This window comes from Leucoraja erinacea, chromosome 21 (assembly GCF_028641065.1).
Source record: "Leucoraja erinacea ecotype New England chromosome 21, Leri_hhj_1, whole genome shotgun sequence".
In the NCBI taxonomy this organism is placed as follows: Eukaryota; Metazoa; Chordata; class Chondrichthyes; order Rajiformes; family Rajidae; genus Leucoraja; species Leucoraja erinaceus.
In genome coordinates, this window is record NC_073397.1 from 9,772,909 (window position 1) to 9,793,922 (window position 21,014).

Genomic DNA, 21,014 nt, shown 5'->3' on the forward strand with positions numbered 1-21,014 from the left:
TTTGTGTCATCTGCAAATTTGCTAATGTTACTTTTAATTCCTTCATCTAAATCATTAATGCATATTGTAAATAGCTGTGGTCCCAGCACCGAGCCTTGCGGTACCCCACTAGTCACTGCCTGCCATTCTGAAAGGGAGCCGTTAATCCCTACTCTTTGTTTCCTGTCTGCCAACCAATTTTCTATCCATGTTAATACCCTACCCCCATACCATGTGCTCTAATTTTGCCCACTAATCTCCTATGTGGGGTCTTATCAAAGGCTTTCTGAAAGTCCATGTACACTACATCCACTGGTTCTCCCTTGTCCATTATTCCATGCTGACTTGGACCGATCCTGTTACTGCTATCCAAATGCACCGCTATTACATCTTTAATAATCAACTCCAGCATCTTCCCCACCACCAATGTCAGGCTAACTGGTCTATAATTCACTGCTCTCTCTCTCCCTCTTTTCTTAAAAAGTGGGATTATATTAGCTACCCCACAATTCACAGAAACTGATTCAGAATCTACAGAACATTGGAAAATGATCACCAATGAGTCCACGATTTCTAGAGTCACTTCCTTAAATACCCTGGGATGCAGACCATCAGGCTCCGGGGATTTATCAGCCTTCAGTCCCATCAGTCTACCCAACAACATTTCCTGCCAAATGTGAATTTCCTTCAATTCCTCCTTCATCCTAGATCCTCTGTCCCCAAGTACACCTGGGAGATTGTTGAACAACCAAAGTAATTGTTCAACTCATCTACCATTTTCTTGTTCCCCATAATAAATTTACCTGTTTCTTTTAAGGGACCCACATTTGACTTAACTAATTTTTCCTCCACATACTTAAAGAAGCTTTTACTATCCTCTATATTCTTGGCTAGCTTACCTTCGTACTTCATCTTTTCTCCCCGTATTGCCTTTTTAGATCTTTAAAATCTTCCCAATCCTCTGGCTTCCCGCTCATCTTTGCTTTGTTATACGTCTTCTCACTCATTTTTATACTGTCCTTGACTTCCCTTGTCAGCCACGGTCGCCTCTTACTCCCCTAAGAATCTGTCTTCCTCTTTGTCCCACAGAGCTTGGAGTGGTACTTTACTCAAATTTAAACGATCCTTGCGATATATTTCACTACTTCTTATGAATTTCTCCAGCACAGAAAGATAATTTTATACCAGTTCCATTTCTTAGGTAGCAAACATAGCTATTAGAGTATATTATAGTCTCAGTATTTCACTTTGTTTGCTCTTCTAATCAAGTTTCTTTAAACAATTTGACCTGAACCCATTCATTTATTTATATTATTAAATCTCTAGTTAAAAATACAAAAAAGCTGGAGAAACTCAGTGGGTGCAGCAGCATCTATGGAGCGAAGGAAATAGGCAACGTTTTGGGCCGAAACGTTGCCTATTTCCTTCGCTCCATAGATGCTGCTGCACCCGCTGAGTTTCTCCAGCTTTTTTGTGTACCTTCGATTTTCCAGCATCTGCAGTTCCTTCTTAAACATCTCTAGTTAAAAATGTCAGCTCCTGTGAAGGAGTCAGGGTGGAGTCTCAACGCCGCACTCAGTGGGTGACAACATGAAAGTGTTCTCATTGGTTTCAGAAACCTGGGAAACGTTGTGTGGACCAAGTCCAAACCTCCTTTGAATTGATTGAATGTGACACAGGCCCACAGGATGAGGCTCAGTGCTCCTCTCATGTTCCTGAGTGACCGCTACTCCGCTGTATGAATTAAACTCTTTCTATTAAAAGATATGTCGCAGAATATATAGCTCTGTTAATTACAGTCTAGGCATTTGGTACAATTCACAAAAACTAAGTAACATTGTTTTAATATATTATATTGTAACATCCAAAGTAAGGAAAACACACATTTAGAGATTAACCAGATGATGCTTCCATAGAAACATAGAAAATAGGTGCAGGAGTAGGCCATTCGGCCCTTCGAGCCTGCACAGCCATTCAATATGATCATGACTGATCATCCAACTCAGTATCCTGTACCTGCCTTCTTAAGGAGATCCCCCACAGCATAATCAAGCTGGCCCAAGGGATGCAAATCAGATGGGTACACTAATTAATTTTACTTCACCTGCCTCTCTCTCAGGGCCCTCTACTGCATACCCCATCTCAGTTCTCGGACTGTGATATTCCCAACAGCATCCCACACTTCCATCTATGCACATTCCCAACCTAATCTCCCTGGTACCAACACCCTCCAGTCAGAAGAAGGGTCCCGACCTGAAACGATGCTTGTCCATTCCCCCCATGATATGTGCCTGTCCCGCTGAGTTACTCCAGCACTTTGTGTTTAACTCAAGATTCCAGCATCTGCAGTTCCCCGTGTCTGCTTCTGAACATCGACACCCTTCCTAGTTTATCTAAGCGCACCCGTGATTAATGACTACTCTCCTCCAGTTAGCTCATCCTCCATGGGAGCATGACCACACCTGGCCAAGTTATCACCTTAGCACAAATATTCCCACCCCAGTACCTGGCTTTACCTGCATCTCACCACTCCCAATCGCTCCTCTGCTGATTTGGCTCGTCAAATTGACCAGCCTATTTGGCTACCAATTTACAAATGAGCAGCGAGCAAAGTAGTGCTCACATTCCTCTCAACACGGATGAGAATCACAAGACCTAGATCTATTGGACCATCAGATATATCCACAGATAAAGTAAAAATCAGAGCAGCAGGATTTTGGAGCTTTGTGCTTAACTTAGAGATAGAGTGTGGAAACAAACCCTTCGGCCCAATTAGTCCAAACCAGCCATCGATCACCCATACACTAGTTCTATGTCCTACACACTATGGGCAATTTTGCAGAAGCCAATTATCCTACAAACCTGTGTTTAAGAGGGAACTGCAGATGCTGGAGAATTGTGTAACCTACAAACCTGCATGTGCTTGGATTGTGGGAGATAACCAGAGCACCCAGAGGAAACCCACGCAGTCACAGGGAGAATTTACAAACTCTTGTACAGACAGCACCCGAGGTCAGGATCGAACCCAGGTCTCTGGTGCTCTGCCACCATGCCACCCTTTGGACTTTAAATTTCTCAAGAATTTCAATAAAGTAATAAGGCAGCATATGCTGAGAATAAGTGCAAGGACAAAATTAAAAATCACCATGCAAAGAAAAACCTGGATAAAAAAAAACATAATGATCCTTTGCAATTGTAAAGCAAGGAGTTGCAGATGTAGGAAATCTGAAATGAAATAGAAAATGCTACATCTATGGAAGGAAAAAACAGATTACTATTTCAGGACTGAATTTTCATCAGGTCCCTCTGCACCCTTGTTTTGATCTCAGATGTCTATGCTGGATGCACATGGCACATCTGAATACAAGATGCACAAAACGTTTAGTTCCCTGTAATGTGTAAAAATGCTCATATAGTTCAGGGAGGGAGCAATATCTTGCACCCCTAAACTCACCAAACTTTTCAAAATCAAAATTATACATGTCTCGCCAAAATCAATAACAGTGTGATATCACAAGATAATAAACACTCAAAACATGAGAGAAATGCCTGTATAAAAACAAAATACTAAACAATACCTAATCTGTGAAAATAGCACCTCTCACACCCTTCACATCTTCACATTATAGCAATTGTTTGATTATACATCTAATTGTTCAGCTAAAATCACAAGAACTGTACAATTGAGTTCAGAATGCAGGCAAACATAATAATATCACGTTAAATCAACTTTACTTCTACTACTTCTATTCAGATTATGTATAAAGGGTTGGTGGTGTTACTCACCGAGCCATACAACGAGTAGCTGTAGACTTGCTAAGTCATTGCACTCACTTCAGGTTTCTCTCTTCGTGGTCTTAAATAGACATGGGTAAGTGCACGTGTTTAGGGAGTAATGTCATTCAAGCATTTGAGTATTTTCCTTCCGTAAACAGTGCCAAGGATTGGCTAATCATTACAAGGTTATTTGGAATCCATCTACGTTAATACACTTCAAAACCAGTTTAATTTGGACACCAAAGCGATTTTCCTTTCCAGTTGTTTATGAAATTGCGATTGAAATTGGGATACTATTCAACACTTTAAAAGAAGCATTTCCCTTCAGAATTGAATGGGCTACAATAGAAAGCTTCCAGAACTGGCACATTAATATCCAAAGGTACTGATCTGAATCTGAAAGTACACATGAGCCAGGTCAGCCGGGTTAAAGATCATGAGTGGCATCATGGCCTTACCGATGTAGCTATAGGGTGACAAAGCGCTGATATATGCCATCTATGAACAGATGTCTCGAGCATAGCAGTATCCTGTGCACACTATTCCAGAATCGGTCTTGAATGAAAAAAGACCTCCTAGGATTTGACTACCATTATGGCCCTGTCCCACTGTACAAGTTTGTTCAAGTGCTCTCCCAAAATTAAAAAAAAATCAAACTCGTGGTAACCATATAACCATATAACAATTACAGCACGGAAACAGGCCATCTCGGCCCTACAAGTCCGTGCCGACACAACTTTTTTTCCTTTGGTCCCACCTGCCTGCACTCATACCATAACCCTCCATTCCCTTCTCATCCATATGCCTATCCAATTTATTTTTAAATGATACCAACGAACCTGCCTCCACCACTTCCACTGGAAGCTCATTCCACGCCGCTACCACTCTCTGAGTAAAGAAGTTCCCCCTCATGTTACCCCTAAACTTCTGTCCCTTAATTCTGAAGTCATGTCCTCTTGTTTGAATCTTCCCTATTCTCAAAGGGAAAAGCACGTAGGATGAACATAGCGGGTACGTCGGAGCTCGGGGACGTCTCTTAGCGGCTCGTAACGCTAACGGCAGGTACTCGGGAAACGCGGTAAGCTTGGGAAGACTCGTGAAGATTTTTCAGTATGTTGAAAAATGTCCACGAGAGCCCCGAGTACCGACGAGCGGCCATTACCGTAAATCTCCGAGTTTGAATCAGGGCAAACTCGGGAGAACTCTTTGAATGAACTCGTACAGTGGGACAGGACTTGTAACTCTCCACCTCAACTCTCATTTCTTCCATCAACACGAGCATCAAAAAGGCTGAGGGACTCAAGGACTTTGCAACGATCATTCAACCTGCCACCACTGTGGCTTCCTCTCATCCCCTGGACAGCGGGATGAAACCTCTCCCACTGCCCTGAACTTATTTCACCCACATCATGCCCTTTACAACCACATCTTGCCCTACGAGACCTCTCTCTGTATTTTCACTGCCCCTGCCCAACCTAACTCTACCCACCTGCGTTAGCTGATATTGTTAATAGTGCTCTGCTTTCGATGTTGTGGGCATCCCCTACATATCTGCTGTCATCACCTTTTTAAAAGGCAAAACAACCACCCATCCTTTCACTCCTTTTCATCAAAATCCTTGAAAACACCGCGGCTTTCTAATCTCATACAACATAGAGAGTGCAGCACAGAAACAGATCCTTTGGCCCACAGTGCCAGTGTTGAATATGACACCAAATTAAACTAATCTCATCTGCCTTCATTTAATCCATTTTCTTGTACACAACCAAAAGCCTTTTAAACACCACAATCGTATTTGTTTCCACCACCACCCCAGGCAATGCGTTCCAGGCACCCAACATTCCACGTATTAAAAACACCTTGTCCTGGACATCTCATTTAAACTTTCCTCATGTGTCCTTAAGCTATACTCGTTTGCCATCTCCATTCTGGGAAAGCCGCTCTAACTGTCTACGTTGTTCATAATAATAATAATAATAATAATAAATTTTATTTATGGGCGCCTTTCAAGAGTCTCAAGGACACCTTACAAAAATTTAGCAAGTAGAGGAAAAACATGTAAGGGGAATGAAATAAATAGTAGAGACATGACTAGTACACAAATTAAAGATAGAATTCAATTCAAAACACAATATGAGGCAATTCAAGCACAGATGAAAAGGGAGGGGGACGTGGGGCTAAGGGTAGGCAGAGGTGAAGAGATGGGTCTTGAGGCGGGACTGGAAGATGGTGAGGGACACGGAATTGTGGATCAGTTGGGGGAGGGAGTTCCAGAGCTGCCCTGGAGAAGGCTCTGTCCCCAAAACTGCGGAGGTTGGATTTGTGGATGGAGAGGAGACCGGCTGATGTGGATCTGAGGGACCGTGAGGGTTGGTAGGGGGAGAGGAGGTCAGTGAGATATGGGGGGGGCAGATGGTGGAGGGCTTTGTAGGTGAGGACCAGGATTTTGTAGGTGATCCGGTGGGAGATGGGAAGCCAGTGAAGTTGTTTGAGGACTGGAGTGATGTGATGCCAGGATTTGGTGTGGGTGATGAGTCGGGCGGCTGCGTTCTGGACCAGTTGGAGTCGGTTGATGTAGGTGGAGCTGATGCCAAGGAGAAGTTAGTTGCAGTAATCCAGTCGGGAAGATATGAAGGCATGGATGACTCTTTCAACAGCGAGAGGCGTGAGAGAGGGTCTGATTTTGGCGATGTTGCGGAGGTGAAAGAAGGAGGTTTTAATGACATGGCGGATGTGAGGCTCAAGGGAGAGGGTGGAATCAAAGATCACGCCAAGGTTGCGGGCCTGGGGAGATGGGGAGACAGTGGTGCCGTCGATGGTGAGAGTGGAGTTATTGATTTTGTAATACTTCTGTACTACTTCTATCAGGTCTCCTGACAGTTTTCGGTGCTTCAGAGAAAACAATCCATGTTTGTCCTAGCTCTCCTTTTAGCTAGTACCCTCTAAAGCAGCCATGATCCTGGTCAATCTCTCCTGCACCCTCACTTAAGACTCCACATCCTTCTTGTAATGGAGGACCAGAATATTCTGGTGTAATCCTTTCTTTGAATCCTTTGTTTGGATGCCTCTGATCAGTATTTCGACCTTTTCTTTAGGCAGAGGGTGGTGATCTGTGGAATCTATTGCCACCGAAGGCTGTGGAGGCCAAGTCAATGGATATTTTTAAGGCAGAGACACTGTAGATAGATTATTTGTTCTTTCTGGGTGTCTGGGGTTATGGAGAGAAGGCAGGAGATTGGGGTCAGGAGAGAGAGATAGATTAGCCATGGTTGGATGGCGGAGGAGTCTTGATGAGCCAAATAGTCTAATCCTGCCTATGAACTTATGAACTCCTCTGGTTTCTGACCAAAAATGGAGCTTATCCAAGATCCCAACTATAGCAAAGCATCTATGACAGATAATCCATCTTACCCACAACACTTGATGTGATTAACTACAATGCCCTTCTGCCAAGTCGTTATGTTAGCCCCTTCTGGGAAAAACTGCGATCTCCTGGATTTCATTCACATCCATGACAACGCAACATTCCCTTCTCTTCCTGCTGCTGTTTTATCTCCCTCGGATATTTTCCTATTGCTGTCTCTCAGTAATCTCCAGCAAACTCAAAAAGACATTTTCAAGCACTTTCTCATCACCTCACGAAAAACTCTTCCGCCCGTATCCTGGCACACACACAGTCATGCTCATACAGCACCAATCTGCTCCCGCATTTGAACCAGCTTCAGGTTTAGCATCGCCTCAGGTTTTAAATTCTACCACTGTTTTTAATTTCTCCATGTCATGACCCTCTCTATTTCTAATCTTCTCCATCCTATAACCTTCAGATATTTCTCTACCCCACTAGAAACATTCATAACATTCTTATTCAATTTTCAGGTACTTCATGTCGTTGACAAGACCCTCAATTATTGCCCATTCCCAATTGATCTTAATATTCAGTGCCTTTAGTCATTAACTGTATACATTCTCCTTACATTCAACTTTCCAAAGTGCAACACCTAACTCTTGCTCTGGTTAACTCCCATCTGCTATTTCTCCAACCATTTCTGCAGCTGATCTATATCCTGCTGATCAAAATTTCCAAATTTGGTGTTGTCAGCAAAGACACTCACTAAACCATCTACATTTACATCAAAGTCATTTACAGTATATCTATACATAATTAATACTCTGATCTTGTGCTCTTCCGGTTTGCGTGGCTTTTCTATTTGCGCAAAAATGGTACACGATAGCGCTACAATCTTTTGCCACCTTACTCACTATTCTTCTGTGCTCAAGTGCAACAGGGTTTGTTCCGATCGATGGTATAGTTTAAAAATCTACTTAATTAAGGTTTAAAAATCTTTAAAAAAACGTGCATGCGCAGATTGGTCTCCTCTCCTGCCAGTCACCAGAAGAGGTGAGGGAGGGATTGGGGATGGGAGGAGGAATGGGGAAAGATCCTGGGAGGTGAGGAGGGAGAGTGGGGGGATTGAGGGAGAGGAAGGGGTAGGGAGGGAGAGGGGGGGATATGGGGGAGATGAGGAGGGAGAGTGGGGGAGGAGGGAGCATAGAGGGTGAAGAAGGGGGGGTGGGGACTAGAGGGCGAGGAGGGCAGTGGGAGAGGTCAGGCGAGATATTGCGGGGGGATAGTGGAGGGTAGGGAGGGGAGATGTTATGGAGGGAGGGAGAGAGTGACTGAGGGTAGGGGAAAGGAGAGGGATTGTTGCAGGGGAGGAGGAGAGAGGAAAGAAGAGGGAGGATGAAGAGGGGGGGAGGGAGTGCTGAGGGATGAGGGGAAATGAACCTCGCCTGCGCATTTAGGGGCTATAGGTGAGTGGTGGAATATTGTGCTGGGGGAACAGATTGCGTTGGGGGAATGGGTGCGTGATGGCATATTGCATTGGGGAACAGGTTGCGTTGGGGGACCAGGCCTCCCGTGTGACTGGGACCCAACGGGTCCCACTTAGTCTAGTATATTATAAACAGCAGAGGTCCCATCACAGATCCATGCAGAACTCCACTGGGCCCAAACCTTCAGCCAGAATATCTACCTTCCAACGCATCCCTCTGCCTGCTATGAAGAAGCCAGTTCTGAATGTCTGCCTCTTTGTAGGGTACATTGAGCAATCCCTGTTCCAGGCGTACACTGGCCCTATACCCAAACTCTATCTCCGTTACATTGATGATTGCATCGCTGCTACCTCCTGCACCCATGCAGAACTCATGGACTTCATCAATTTCACCAATTTTAATCCTGCACTCAAATTTACTTGGACCATCTCAGACACCTCCCTCCCCTTTATTGATCTCAGTCTCCATCGCAAGAAATAGACTATTTGACTGATGTCTATTACAAACCCACTGACTCCCACAACGATCTCGACTACACTTCTTCCCACCCTGCTTCCTGCAAAGACTCTATCCCCTACTCCCAATTCCTCCGTCTACGCTGCATCTGCGTCCAAGATGAGGTTTCCATATTAGAACATCTGGGATGTCCTCATTCTTTGGGGAATGGGTGTTCCTCTCTCCCATGAGGCCCTCACTTGTGTCTCCTCGGTACCCCGCAGCTCCGTCCTTGCTCCCCCTCCCCCTAGTCGCAACAGAGACAGGGTCCCCTTAGTCCTTACCTTCCACCCCATCAGCCGTCGCATACAACACATAATCCTCCAAAACATCTGTCACCTCCAACGGGATCCCACCACTTGCCACATTTTCCCATCTCCACACCTTTCCGCTTTTCGCAGACACTGTTCCCTCCGCAACTCCCTGGTTAACTCAGACCTACCCACCCAAACCACCCCCTCCCCAGACACCTTCCCCTGCGACCGCAGAAGATGCCACACCTGTCGTTCTATCTCCTCCCTTGACCCTGTCCAGGGACCCCGACAGTCCTTTCAGGTTAGGCAGATGTTCACTTTCACCTCCTCCAGCCTCATCTAATGTAATGGTTGTTCATGATATGGACTCTTGTACATCGGCTTGACCAAACGCAGACTGAGAGATTGTTTTGCGGAAAACCTTCACTCAGCCCGCGTGAACCAACCCGATCTCCTGGTTGCTGGACACTAATTCTCCTTCCTTCCCATTCCTACACAGACCTTTCTGTCCTCGGTCTCCTCCATTGTCAGAATGATGCTAAATGTAAATTGGAGGAACAGCATCTCATATTTCGCTTGGACAATTTACAGCCCAGTGGTATGAATATTGATTTCTCTCACTTCAGGTAGCCCTGGCATTCCCTCTCTCTCTATCCCTCCCCCACCCAAGTCACACCAGCTTCCCATTTTCACCCTTACCTCAGCCTGTTTCCTTTATCATTGTTACTTTTTTGCATATCTTTCATTCATTGTTCTGTATCTCTCCACATCGCCATCTATGTCTCTTGTTTCCCTTATCCCTAACCAGTCTGAAGAAGGGCCTCGACCCGAAATGTCACCCATTCCTTCTCTCCAGAGATGCTGTCTGTCCCGCTGAGTCACTCCGTCTTTTTGGGTCTATCTTTGGTTTAAACCAGCATCCGCAGTTCCTTCTTACACATTCTCCATTCCTTTCTCTGGCTTTACAATTTGCAAATCTTCAATCCTTCTGTCTCACATCTTCTGCTTTAAACTCTGGCCTTGGTTCCAACCATCTGGCTATCAAAACCCCCCCTCACCAGTGTCCACCCATCACCTGCCACCTTTTTTCCCTGCCTCTCCAAAGCTATTGGAGTGTCGTAAAAACCTAGCTTTAATGCCTGTCAGGGAAGGACATCTACTAGGTTTCTTTGGTTTGGTCGATCTGTGACTCCAGACCCACCAAGGCACCTGACTCATAATTGTCTTCTGAACCCGCCCTTGGATCCTACTCAAGATCAAGTAGGGATGGAAAACACATGCTGGCCTTGCCAATAATACCCACATCTGAAAGACTACAAGACAGGATTGGTTCAATGATGCATTAAAATTCTTGGAGGACTGAGAAAGAAAGACCAATTTAGGTCGTCTCTTCGACCGCTCAACGGACAAGGCAAAAAAAATAATTTGCAGTGTTTGAACAAACCGTGGAAAGGCTCTGAACTAATTGAGAACATAGATTAAGGAGGGTGGAGAAATAAACACAAGGATTAAAGGGCAAAGTAGCATGGATGGAAAAGTACTTACAGTATTATTTGATTTTCTCATATCCCTCACAACAGTTTTGGCAACATGGTCAGATTTTGTATTATTTGTTCCAGAAACCTAACTAGGCCAGCCACATAAATGCTGCAGTGACTCACTTGTGTATTGCACAAAGCCTTTTAAATATTAAAATGGCATAAGCTGGTAGTTGAAAGAGCAATAAATAATACAACAAATAACAAATAATCATCCATGCTAGTTGATAGAGCATAGGTCCAACAACAAGATTCTCAACACCAGCCACGGTATAACAACCTGTCTGACTGTCATCCAAACTGGGTGGCACAGTGGCGCAGCGGCAGAGTTGCTGCCTTACAGCGCCAGGGACCCTGGTATAGTCCTGACCATGGGTGCTGTATGTATGGAGCTTGTACGGTTTTGGTAAAACACACTAATAATAATAATAATAATAATATTAATAATAATAATAATAATAATAATAATAATATATTTTATTGTCCTTACACAGAGGTACAACGAGATTTGGTATGCAGCTTCCATCCGATGTAATAACTTAATTAACTAAAACTTTAGACATCCAGAGAAACAAGGGGGGGGCGGGGGCACTCAGCAGGGCCGGTTCAGAGCAACTATAGCTCTGGGGATGAAGCTGTTTCTAAGTCTGGAGGTGCGGGCTTAGAAGGCCATGTAACGTCTGTCGGAAGATAGAAGTTCAAACAGACTATTGCAAGGGTGTGAGGAGTCTTTGTGAATGCTGACGGCCTTCCAGAGGCACTGAATTGTCCCTAGTGCCAAAGGGCCTGTTTCTGCCCTGTATCTCTAAAGCCTAAGGTAAAGTCTAAAGTCTGAAGCCTAATCTACTTCAAGAATCCACCCACAATATTAGTAGCGTGCCACTGATTCATTTATGAACATCTGACAAAGTACACCTACGGAAGCTTTAGTGACAGCATTGGTCAAACCCATGACTGCTACCACCAAGTACAACAGCAGGCACCATGGAAACACCACCACTTACAGATTCCTCTTCAAGCTGTCTAATATTGTGCCCTGGAATTATCACTACACCTTCATTTTTGCCAGATCTAAATCCCGGAGCCTGACTCCACAGCACCTTCAGTAAGGCAGCTCATCATCACTTGGGGAGGGACTGTTAAATGCTGCGAGTGAGAATAACATTTTTCTCATTTTTCAGTTTGCCATTCTTGTAAATGTCCTGACTTATCAGAACTGAAAGAGGAACTGGAACAGATGCATGCAGTGAAAAACAGTGGTGACAGAATTTCTCCACAAAGACTTTCCACCATAACTTCCCTTGAGTCACATCCAAACGATGAGAGAAACAGTGCACAACGCAGCAAAGGACCATCATTGAAAAACAAGCTAAAAATATAGTCATGCACAAAATCCTTTTTGAACACATATTTTCCAAATCAAAGGGAATCTTAAACAAGCAACAAAGTGAAGAATATCTGTCAGTTGAAAATTAGTCCAGTATGCTGCTGACAGAATGGTTCAACTGGATTCAGCAGCCCAGAAAGAAAGGAAAAATAACTGAATGGCAATCAGAAAAGGATGTTTTCATTCATCTTCCTGGCAGGCAGCATCATCTGGAAACGATACATGCTCATCTTTTTGGCAATGCTTCTGTAGAGGGGAAAAGCAACTGAACAGAACTGCCCAAATGATGCAATTTGGAACCTTTAATTCTGCAAATTGCATAACTGAAAGGAAATAATGATGGATGCCAAAACGTTTTGGCAATTACATATGATGCACAACCACACACAAGCTGCACTTGTAGAATGGAACATTAAAGACCCATTTATCATGAGGAATGTTGCAATGATATTCATCAAAAGTCTGAGTGTGTGCCTCAGCAGTAGATACCTACACCAATATTGTGCTGGGTTAAAAGAGAGATAAATAAAGTATTTCTGGAGCAAGTTAATTAAAAAGATCTGTGAACATTTTGATTGTATAACAAATCAAATCAATAATTCTAGATTGTCAACAAAGAAAATCCAAATGTTCACAATCCTTTATCTCCCGGTACGATGGTCTAAAATTAGAGGGCAGAGATTAATGGTGAGAGGGAAAGATTTCAAGGGGATCCTAGCGACAACATTTTCACACATTGGGTGGTGGATAGGTGGAACAATCTGCCAGAGGAAGCGATAGAGGCGGATGCGATTACAACATTTAAAACTCGCTTGGACAGGTACATGGATTTGAATGGTTTAGAGGAATATGAACTAAATGCAGGCAAATGGGTCAATCTCAGGTAGACCTTTGTAGATAATCATGAGTTGGTTTGAAGGGACTGTTTCTGTGCTGTATAACTAGGCGGCATAGTGGCACTGCGGTAGAGTTGCTGCCTTACAGCACCAGAGACCCAGGTTCGATCCTGATTAAGAGTGCTATCTGTAAGGAGTTTGTACGTTCTCCCTGTGACCTGTGTGGGATTTCTCCGGGTGCTCCGGTTTCCTCCCACACTCCAAAGACGTACAGGTTTGTACATTTAATTTGCTTGATAAATTTGTAAATTGTCCCTAGCGTGTGTAAGATGGTGTTAGTGTGCGGGAATCTCTGGTCAGCGCGGACTCGGTGGGCCGAAGGGTCTGTTTCTGCACTGTACCTCTAAACTAAACTATGACTATGGACATGAAAGCTAGTGTTGAAGGCTATCCTCTTTACAACTTGAAAATTCCAGCTAATATGTCTCCAAACAGGTTGTCAATCCCCAGCAAAGTCTGCTAATAAGTCTGAACCGTAGTTCAACCGAATCATAATTGAATTGAAATGGCCTCAGTTGTCATTCTGACACCTGGGGTCAGTCCCCATAGGACCAAAATTCAAAACAAATATAATAATCGCCAGACTCCTCACATTTTTCCTATAGTTGGCCAATGTTTCTAATTGCTTGTCTTGAGTGGCCAATGGGAAAAAATGGTCATGAATGGATTTACTTACCAATAGAAACCCAAACCCATCTCAGAATAAAGCCGAGATGCCCCACAGGCAATTAGAATAAAACAAATTATAGAGTTATGCCCCTGTCCCACTTAGGAAACCTGAACGGAAACCTCTGGTGACTTTGCGCCCCACCCAAGGTTTCCATGCAGTTCCCGGAGGTTTTTGTCAGTCTTCCTAATGGTTGAAAGTGGTTTCCACTTCTTCTATGTTCCGGCGATTATTTCAAAAAATTCAAAACCGGCCTCAACTAAAAATAGGTTGCCATTTGAAAAATTGGTAATTTTTTAGTCGAAGCCGGTTGCGATGCTAGTTGAAGGTGGTTGCCGGAGGTTGCAACCTCCAGCAACCACCTGCAACCACCTGCAACCTCCGGCAACCACCTTCAACTTGCATCGCAACTGGCTTCGACTTTAAAATTACAGATTTTTAAAACGGCAACCTATTTTTAGTTGAGGCCGGTTTTTAATTGTTTGGGAACCGCACGGAAGCCTTGGGTGGGTGGGGCGCAAAGTCTCAAGAGGTTTCCGTTCAGGTTTCCGAAGTGGGACAGGGGCATTACATATTTGACATTGTCGGACAACAGATTCCCATCACTGAAAGGTTTTTGTGATCAATCTTGTTTGAAACAATCTGTCTGCTTTCATGGTTATTGTACCTTGGTTCCAGGCTACTTATCCTCAGAATTACTCAATTCAGTTCCCTAACTTACATTGTATGAATGGCTTCAATATTTTAAGAACCTTGTCCATCAATATTACGAGAGCTGAATCTGACTTCCTACAGTTGATTTCAATAAATTGACTGTGCGTAACAGATAGAGAATGATTTCACTTGCACCTCCTCCAACCTCGCCTACCGTACATAGGTGAGGCAGAGTTCACTTGTACTCCTACAACCTCATCTACTGTATCCGCTGTTCCAGGTGTGGACTCCTATATCTCGGCGATACCAAGTGCAGGCTCGGTGATTGTTTTGCTGAACACCTCCGCTCAGACCGCCTAGAACTACATGATCTCCCGGTTGCTAAACACTTTAACTCCCCCTTCCCCTCCCATTCCTATATTGACCTTGCTGCCGTGGGCTTTCTTCGCTGTCAGAGTGAGGCCCAACGCAAATTGGAGGAGCAGCACCACTTATTTCACTTGGGCAGCTTACAACCCAGCTGTATGAATATTGATCTCTAACTTCAAGTAACCCTTGCTTTCCCTCTTTCTCCATCCCAGCCCCATCCTAGTTCTCCGATCAGTCTGACTTTCCTCCTGATTAAATTGTATCTAAAATTATTTTCGTCGTTGTCATCTTCCCCGAGCTTACAATGACCTATTTTACATTTCCCTTGAACCTCGTCCCCTTTGTTCTCTCGTTTTCACACCTTACCCTACCATATCTCTGTGTCTCCCTCTCCCCGACTCTCAGTCTAAAGAAGGGTCTTGACCCGAAACATCTCCCATTCCTTCTCACCGGAGATGCTGCCTGTCCTGCTGAATTACTCCACGATTTTGTGCCTATCTTAGGCGTAAACCAGCATCTGCAGTTCCTTCCTACACATAGTGAATGTCTCTCTTGCGGCACTGCTCCCGATCGTAGTGCATCCCATTGAAATCATTGCACTTGCAATGGCACTCTACCAAAACAGTGATCCTGTATAAAAATGGGGACCAAGAAAAGATATTGGGAGTTGGTGGGATATCTTTTCTAAAATAGATCTTGAATTGTCAATTAAATAAACATGGAACTGTTTTTTCCAAAGTTCAGCTTTAAAATTACAACTGCCCCACGATTCACTCTGTTAGTCAATTTTTTGCATTTTATGTACATATCCAGATGTAATTTGACCCAATTCTACTGAACACCTAATTTCTTAATTGAACTCTGGGACTGATTTCAATTTCAATGTATTCATACATTTCAAAAGATAACTGCGGATATTAAGGACCAGCTCAAATTCAAGGTGTTCCATGTGAATTTGCTTTGTTACAAAAGATAAAACATTTCAGTTTTGGAGATCATAACACTGCAGGACCTTCGAACAATTACCGGGAAGTGTCAAAGACTGGGATAGGCTTCACCTAGGCCAATAACAATATCTTCAAAAAGGCAGTAAATAAAGAAGTGAGTAAACAGACTTCTGTTTGTTTCTCAGAGACAGAAAGCTACGTATTCAAGTCCTATTTCAGAGATTTGAGCATAAAATCTAGAATAACATTTTAGTTAAGGCCCTGTCCCACTTTCCCGAGTGACTCACGAACTCTCCCGGGTTTTCCCCTTGATTCGAACTCGGGGAATGTCGGGTAATTTCCATAGCGAGTCCGTAGATGTTTCGTAGCGGCTCGTAATGCCAGCCGCAGGAACTCGGGGCATCAGGTAAGTCGGGACGTTTTTTCAACATGTGGAAAAATGTCCACAAGTTAAAAAAATAGCCCAGAGTACCTACGAATGGCTATTGCTGTAATTCTCCGAGTTCGACTCAAGGGGGAAACTCGGTAGAGTTCGTGAGTAGCTCGGGAAAGTGGGACAGGGCCTTACGTCTCTGAAGTCATCTTCTTCAGAAAGCGGCGCTTGGGTGCAGCTGGTAGAGCTGCTGCCTCAACGCGCCAGAGACCAGAGTTCAATTCTAACCTCGGGTGTTGTCCGTGAAGAGTTTGCACGTTCTCCCAGTGGACTTCTCCCGCATGGGTTTCTTCCAGGTGCTCCAGTTTCCACCCACATCCCAAAGATGTGCGGGTTTGTAGGTTAATTGTCCCTCAGTAAATTGCCCCTGGTGTGTAGGGAGTGGATGCAAAAATGGGAATACATAGAACTAGTGTGAAGACTGGTGTGAAGTGTGAAGATCGGTGTGGGCTCGGTGGGCCAAACGGGTATGTTTTAATGCTGTATCTCTAAAACAAATTAAAATCAAGTCCCTCAAGATTGAGGATAATTTACTTCCATTCAGATTCTGTAAATTGATGAAGACAATGTGGCAACTTCGGCCTTTTCCACAGATGAGGCAGCTCCTTGACAGGGAAGGGTGGATAGTTAGTGACGTACTCTGCTTCCTCTGGTGGGCTTCTGCATGTTCCTGGTGTATGAACACAGTAGCATCAGGAACATTTCCACTCCACTTCAAGCAGTCCCATTATCTAGGGATTCCCAGGAGTCAGAGACACAAGATGAAGGGTCCTGGCCTCAAATATTGCCTGTCCGATTCCCTCCATAGATGCTGCCTGATCCACTGAGTTCCTCCATGTTGCCAGAAGTCAGTGGGGACATGGGGGATTTTCCAAGAAGGCTTTGTGCACATCCTTCAAGTCTTTCCTTTGTTCACCTCATATTTCTTTCCCCGTAAGTGAACTTGGAATGGAGAACTTATTTCAGGTATCTGGAGGTGGGCATACAAATGACGTGGCAGGCCCAGGTATAATTAAGACCTCAATGCTAGGGACGTTGGCCTGAGAGAGGATCCTCACATTAGTTTGTTTATCCTTTCAATTAATTTGGAAGATAAAGCGGAGAATGCGTTGGTAATTTGCAAGCACTTGAAGTGGTCCGAGACTTGCATGTCTCAGAGGTATAGAGGATTTAATGGAGACCAAGACGTAAGTGCCTGATCTGAAGTCTTGATTTTCCCCAATTAACCAAATGTGTGATGAATTTGTAAATGAGGAGATCTTCAAAATATTCCTCACTGCCTCGATCATTATTCCTCCACTTGGTTCTCTGTCAGTTTGGACCTTGGGCTGTAGATGGCTTGACATTACTGAGAAACCCAGGCATGTTATGGCTGCCTCCTCGGCACTTTCCACTCACTACTTGTGATTTGATCACAGGGCTTTTGCAGGACATCAATCTACAGGTGCCTACAGTGTCCTTTCCCTTCTCTTTGGAAATGGTAGAGCTTCCAATCAAGAAATGCATCATGCCCATAGTTATTTAGCTCTGATCTCTTCGATTATTATCATCAAAGTAGTGCCAGTTCTTCTTGGAAGAGAGCCTTCACATATGCCAATTATGGGGAACCCCATATAAACTGTGGAAACTGCATCTTCTGTCTGGGCTAGTTCAGATTTTATGTCCTGAGGTTTTATGCTTATCCCCTGTTGAATGTGCATTGGTTGCGACAAGACCATGCACAGAGCATTTTGTCAGGAGAAGGATCTTTATGGAATTATTCTTCCCTACTTTTCCTAGTCACTGCTTGTCCACAGGGTCATGCCTTTTCTAGCCCTGGTGTTGAGGTGATGCCCGGTTAGCACTGTGCAGCAGCGTGGCACAGCGGTAGTGTTGCTGCCTTATAACACCATAAACCCAGCTTCAATCCTGACTATGGGGGCTGTCTGTACGGAGTTTGTACTTTCTCCCTTTGACCACGTGGGGTTTCGCCGGGTGCTCCGGTTTTCTCTCACACTCCAAAGACGTACAGGTTTGCAGGTTTATTGGCTTCTGTAAATAGTAAATTGTCCCTCATGCGTAGGATAGTGCTAGTGTACGGGGTGATTACTGGTCAACACGGACTCGGTGGGCCAGTTTCCATGCTGCATCTCTAAAGTCTAAAGCAATTCATCCTCCTGGGAGATGCCTTCTGCTATCCTATGTTGACATGCATCTGCAGTTCTTTCTGCAGATCTCATTACACCCGGTACTTGTTATTCACAGATCCACATTATCATTAAGGTGTTTGTGCACTACAGGGAGGATTGGCAAATATAGCATATTCCTCCTGAGTGCATCTCCTGTTGTGCCTGATTAATCCTGTTTGCCATGTGTATTAAGGAACTACAGATGCTGGTATAAACCAAAGATGAGACACAAAATGCTGGAGTAACTCAGTGGGACAGGCAGCATCTCTGGAGCGAAGGAATGGGTGACGTTTCGGGCCGAGACCCTTCTTCAGACCTGTTTCTCATTTGATGGATTGCATTTGATGGCTTGTGGTGGAAGTTAACATCAATACAAGGGCCGCAGCTGGGGTCAGAGTGGGGTCAGGAACTGAGAATCGAGAACTTACAAGATGAAATGTACGTGGACAGACTTAATGTTATTCCCAGTGGCATTATTGGCATTCACATTTTTTATTATCTCACAGGAAGTCCATGCCCTATTCACTGCACTATGGAAGGGTGTTAACTGATGAAATTTAACATTTCATCTTCCCAAAAACAGATTACAATAAAACCTTTGATATTTTGCTATCCTATTATTCAAAAATCCTGATGTTTAGGGATCTCGTTCAACAGTTTCCTGTGCTTTCCTTAATATTAGTGGGTTAACTGGAAAATGTATAATGTAACTAATTTGTTTTAAAAGGTATATTAATAGTATGTTGGAGTAATATGAGGGGGAACTTCTTTACGCAGAGAGTGGTAGCGGTGTGGAATGAGCTCCCTAGGCAGGTTTTGGTTTAAAATAAAGGTATATGGATGAGAAGGGAATAGTATGTTATGGTATGAGTGCAGGCAGGTGGGACTAAGGTGAAAAAAATGACATCCAATGTTTCCGTGCTGTTAATATCAGCCATTTTGGCCCCAGCAAATCAGCCAGTTTGGCCCCTGGCATGCTGGATTAGTGGAGTTTTACTGTACAGTACTATTTATACTGATGTTTGGGAGATCTTGCTCCAAACTAACTGGTATCATATTTCTACCAGTAAAACAATGACTATGTTTCAAACATATTGGCTGTAAAGTCGACATGTACATTCTGAAAGCTGAAAAGACCTCACTTTTGCTCCATAAATACCGCTGTATGTTTGGTTTGGAAGTTGTTCAAGAAAATTACTGGCTGACAGTTGGGATTGGAATGATACTAACTGTAACACGGATCTTTGAAAACGGTGATTTGAAGAATTATCAAAATGAATGGACAATTAAACGAAAGAGGGGAAATGTCCAGCCCCATAAATTTGCACATCACCAATGAAAGTCCCAGATTTTCCGACTGAGCTTTTTGCCTGTCATATATTGATTGCACTCTGCCACGTACACCACAGGGCATCTAATGCTGAAGCTTGCCAATATCCCCCAGCCCTTACACAGGGGAATTTGCTATTGCATCCCACACATGGTTTGATCTGGAATGGACTTGTAGAGCTATACAGCCTGCATTTGTCCCATATCCCTCTAAATCCTTTTTAACCACATATCTGTCCAAATGTCTTTTGAAAGTCATAGCTCTATCCCCTTCTGCAGCTGACTCTGGCAACTCATTCCAGAAATGGACGACCTTCTGAGTCAGAAAGTTGGTCCTGAAAATGCCATCTGCAACACCCTATTCACCGGACTCGCACTTTGAACCCACTGATCTGAATGGGGATTTGTAAGTAAAAATGGAGTGCTTGTGTTTCTGTACTTTCAGAAACATTAAAGATGTCAGCCAGCCCAAGTCATAAGGGATAGGAGTAGAATTAGGCCTTTCAGCCCCTCAAGTCTACTCCACCATTCAATCATGGCTGATCTATCTCTCCCTCCGAACTCCATTCTCCTGCCTTCTCCCCATAACCTCTGACACAAATACTAATCGAGAATCTATCTATCTCTGCCTTAAAAATATCCACTGACTTGGCCTCCACAGCCTCCTGTGGCAAAGAATTCCACAGATTCACCACCCTCTGACTAAAGAAGTGTCCCCTCAGCTCCTTCCTAACAGAATGTCCTTGAATTCTGGGACTCTGACCTCTAGTCCTAGACTCTCCCACAAGTGGAAACATCCCGTTCACATCCTCATTATGTTCCTTATTGGCTGGATATCATTCAGGGGCTCAACTGGCTTCCTTTGGGCCAACAAGATCAGCCTTCAGAATCCAAGCAGCATTAGAGTCCCAACTCAACAAATTGAACCAATAAAATACAAAGGACACTGAAGTACCCAGGGATAATGGGCAGCAAATCAGCAAAGCATTGGTCTTGACTTTTCCCACACTCATGTCCAATGAATGTACCCTGGGAGTGGATGAATAGGAAACTATTCAACTACAATGACTGGTTACACAGAAAAGCTGGAGAAACTCAGCGGGTGCAGCAGCATCTATGGAGCGAAGGAAATAGGCAACGTTTCGGGCCGAAACCCTTCTTCAGACTGAAGGAGGGTCTGAAGAAGGGTTTCGGCCCGAAACGTTGCCTATTTCCTTCGCTCCATAGATGCTGCTGCACCCGCTGAGTTTCTCCAGCTTTTCTGTGTAACCTTCGATTCTCCAGCATC

The 21,014-nt window shown here is 44.1% G+C and overlaps 1 protein-coding gene across 2 annotated transcripts in view; it reads right to left on the reverse strand.

Annotated features, from left to right (window-relative positions):
* The window catches only part of slco4a1 (solute carrier organic anion transporter family, member 4A1), a 159,937-nt gene that overhangs the window by 78,769 nt on the left and 60,154 nt on the right, over nucleotides 1-21,014 (reverse strand). Inside the window, exon 1 of one of the 2 annotated variants that reach the window (XM_055652091.1) lies at nucleotides 3,766-4,396. The exons of the other annotated variant lie outside the window; for it this stretch is intronic. The gene's annotated coding sequence lies outside the window, so the exon portion shown is untranslated. Of the gene's footprint in view, nucleotides 1-3,765; nucleotides 4,397-21,014 lie in introns of those variants that run through there. 2 annotated transcript variants of the gene reach the window in all.